Here is a 4,180-nt window from a genome sequence, read left to right on the forward strand (position 1 = left end):
CAGAAATGGTTGCCGATGTTATACGAGAAGATATTAGGAAAAATGTTGTCTTAACCATTAAAAGCGTTACAGGGCTAGTCTGTAAAGCCTATAAGGGAATCACTCCCAAATATAACAATTGTGGCGTGGCATCCAGGAACAAAATACGGAGTTGCGCATGAACCCATAAGAGATCCAATAGAAAGGTTGTTTCAGGCAGCTACGTGGGCTTACGGTCCGTGCATAGGGATCAAGAAAGTATTCACCGATAGATACGGTGGTTGGTACGAGGATGGTGGCGAGTGCGTTCACAGATTGTGCTCACAACACATTACCCAGAATTTGATAAAAAAGTACACAATAAGAAACTTTGTGACTATTTAAAATACTTGTGAAAAAAAGAAGCCATGGAGGTTTGAGGAGTTCTTCAAAATATTACGAAAGAAAAATCCAGATGTAGTTGCGTACTTAAATAATGTCGGTAAATATCAAGATATCAATCATAATGAGATCCTTAAACCATGGAAGGTGTATCAATGCATGGACAACGGCGCTCGTTAGGGAATTATGACTACTAACAGATCTGAATCGTTGAATGCAGTATTCAAATATAGCCAGAGACTACCAATCGTTGCACTGGTGGAAGACACATATTACAAGTGTCTCGCTTGGTTTAGGGATAGACGAGAGAAAGCAATGGCTCGCCTAGCTAGTCAACAACTTTGGTCAGCGCGAGTTGAAGAGCTATTGGCAAAAAGAATCAAAAAGTACCTGAAAATGAATTCCATGCCACTCGGTGTGCATGGTGAACACGAGGTCAGGGTGAATGATAAGCGAGTCGTATACAAAGAACGAGATGGAAATTTTACTTATAAAAAATAAATTTTCCGGTATAAGGTCATCATAAGCGATGGAAACATAGCACAATATGCATGTCTCAAACCACAGCTTACCGATATACCGTGTGCTCATGTACTTGCCATGTGTCGGGATCGGAGATTCAACCATAATATATTCGTGAATCATTTGTATTCCGCGAAGACACTTGTCGAAATTTAGAGTGGCCAATTTCACGGCTTTGCCAACCAATGTGAATGGCCACGTTATGATGGTCTAACTATTGTTCCAGATAAAAATAAAATCAAGAAGGGTAGGAGAAAGCACGCTCGTATAGTAATGACAATGGACGAAATGCAAGGAAGGAGAGTGGGACACCAAGCTAGACGTTCGACGTCGGACTGACGTGCGGCATGTTGGTTGCATTATTTTTGTGTCATTCTCATTTGAAATAAATGTACATAATATATTAATGCCCTCGTTGTTGTGTTATTTATGTAGAGGCTTCCTCTAGTAGGACAATGGGACAGCAAGCTAGACGTTCTACGTCTGACATATATGCAGCAGGTTTCTTAATATTTTAATATTGATTATTTTTTTTTCCTTTATTCAAAAAAATGTGTATTCTAATTAATGCTTTTAAATCAGGAACATCTTCTGGTTACAGTCGAAGATGAAGTCGTACGTTCAAGATTCTTTTTAAGTAGTCCATTTTTTAAAATTGTATTGTCATTAGAGATTATGTTTGTAGTTGCTTTCAAGTTTGTCGTGGAGTTTGTTATTTATTCTTTCATTTGATATTTGTGTTATTTATTCTTAATCAAGCCTCTTTAGATTGATTCTATTTTTCATAACCTAAATGAAAAGTTAACATAAGCTAAAATTTAAATTAAACATCACTCTCAACTAACATAAGAACAAAATAAAAACAAAATAGCATTCATACAAAATAAAATCAAAATAGCAACAAAGTAAAACCATTCTCCAGTAACATAACTAAAATAAGTAACACAAATTAACAGTCCATTTAAATACATTTTCACTAGTAGTCCATTTAAATACCTAATCAAAAGTGAACACCTCTGGTGCTCAGCAATTTCGCTCTGGGTATCTTCGTTCTGATCTAGCTTTTTGTTTGTCCACACTCTTACGCCTGACATAAATATTATTGTATGACGGGAAAAAGTCCTGCACTGTTTGTGTACGAAGCGTAACATCTTGAGTAGGTCCTATGTTGTCTTGTGCATCGATGACATCTATCGGGGCCAACTCGATATGATCCAAATCCTACAACAATCATTTTAGTATTTAATAAACATAATCGACTATTATTTAAATAAAACTTACAATTTTGAAATTATTACCTGGTAGACCGGATTAGGTCCTGTGTGACCCATGTATTGCGCATCATGAGGATAGGCCTGCTCGTATGTCTGGTCCCAATTTACAAACGCATTCACTCCCTGTAATAATTATTTTATTATTTGTAACAAACATAATAAATGATTATATAAAATTTATTTCAATTTTGAAATTATTACCTGGTAGACCTGACTAAGTCCTGTGTTGTCTTGTGTGAACGTGATAGGAACCTTTGATTCCTATAATAATTATTTTAATACTTAATAAACCATATCAACGATCATTAAAATTAAACATTATAAGTGATGAAATTATTACCTGATGGATAATAATGCTCAATTATCCAAAAGTGCACAAGTGGCACACGAGCTAGCCATACATCCCTTTCGTCAATAACTCGTGATGACAGCTTACACGGTATTTGATTTAACAATGCGTTGTAGGGCTCCCATTTTACCATGTAATCTTTGAGCTTCTGCAGTTCGTTGCGGAAGTAACTAACTCCACTCCGATTGTGACATTGGCGATAATCATGAAGGCAACACCACTTATCTCTGAATGCTGTATACTCTTGTTCATTTGGACTGCCCCAATTTGGACTCCAATCATTTAAGGAACGAGGACAGCCGGTCGGTAAACGAGACCAACACCAATGTTGTAGAAGCACAGTTGGCCCTGACATAAGCTTTGTTTTACGCTGAACCGCAACACAAAGGCTTCTGTAGAGATAAGCTAGAACAGCCCCACCCCAGTTGTACTGTTCCGGGGAATCAAGATCTTGTAGAAATTGTAAATACATTGCCGGAACCGAATCTCCCGATGAATCAGCAAAAAACATAGACCCGAACAAATCGAGTACATACGCCCTTGTGTACTGGCGTATCTGCTCCTTTGTCGGCTACACGGTTCTATATTTGGCATTGCAGCAAATCGAATACGCAACTCCTTCAAACTTATAGCATACCCAGAAGTCGTTCAAACCTCTTGCGTGTCATTTGGCCCCGATCTCTTTTTATTTTAAGCACTGCACTTGCGGTCCTATTTTCAAGAAGTTGATCCACTAAGATAGACCAAGTACGGTCTGAAGGACCTGTCATCGGTAACCCTATGATCGGCAGCGCCCAGAGACAAGAAACATCCTGCAGCGTAATTGTCATCTCTCCCACGGGAAGATGAAAACTGTGGGTCTCTGGTCTCCATCACTCCACAAGACTAGCGAGGAGTACTTGGTCAATTTTTATGTGATCCATTCGAGAAACCTGATACAAACCGAGTCTAAGCAAGAATGGTTTGCAAAAGTCGTGGTACGCAATCCCAGTCGAGAGACCTCGAGGGTCCACTCCTACATTTCTGTAATCATGTCAATGTTATGCATTTTGATTAAAATAAAATATTGTAATTCAAATAGTTATATCATTTTATAAAAAAAACAAAATTATATGATTCATGGAGTAACTTACATTATCATGGATTCGTGAGACCTTATGTTGGTCATGCGGCATCCATAATAAATTGCTAAAATTATTTGCTGACCATGCCGATTCAAAACCAAAATCATCATGTGCAGCTGCAGCATGTGAAGAACCACCTGGATCACGACTGCTTGACATTCTGCATGCATAATATTTTAAAAAACTTAATAACAATCTAAATTTACTAACCACTCACATTTGCACTATAAATTACTAAATTAATCAATTATCTATGAACTATAAAACTCACAAGAATAAATAAATAAAATATGAGATGAATAAATTATCTAATTGATCACTTATTTCAAAATACACTTACCAAACTAATAAAATGAAATCTAATTAATTCAATTCATTTTCATAATAGATTAAAAAAATAAGTACATACATTACCTAAATTACTTGCATTACCAAAAATCCAAAAAGAATAAACTATCTACTTCATTTTGTTTGAAGAACTTTAGGCTAAAATATTGTCAAAATAATACTATGAATTATTCATATCTAATAAATTGCAACTGATAATTGAG

The 4,180-nt window shown here is 36.4% G+C and overlaps 1 long non-coding RNA gene across 1 annotated transcript; it reads left to right on the plus strand.

Annotated features, from left to right (window-relative positions):
- Positions 1-1,139: 1,139 nt before the first annotated feature.
- LOC144555411 (uncharacterized) lies at positions 1,140-1,494 on the plus strand. The gene is made up of 3 exons (XR_013512040.1): positions 1,140-1,231; positions 1,318-1,383; positions 1,465-1,494. It is a non-coding gene; the product is annotated as an uncharacterized LOC144555411 (long non-coding RNA).
- Positions 1,495-4,180: the final 2,686 nt, after the last annotated feature.

The sequence above is a fragment of the Carex rostrata genome, chromosome 6 (assembly GCF_964058835.1).
Source record: "Carex rostrata chromosome 6, lpCarRost1.2, whole genome shotgun sequence".
In the NCBI taxonomy this organism is placed as follows: Eukaryota; Viridiplantae; Streptophyta; class Magnoliopsida; order Poales; family Cyperaceae; genus Carex; species Carex rostrata.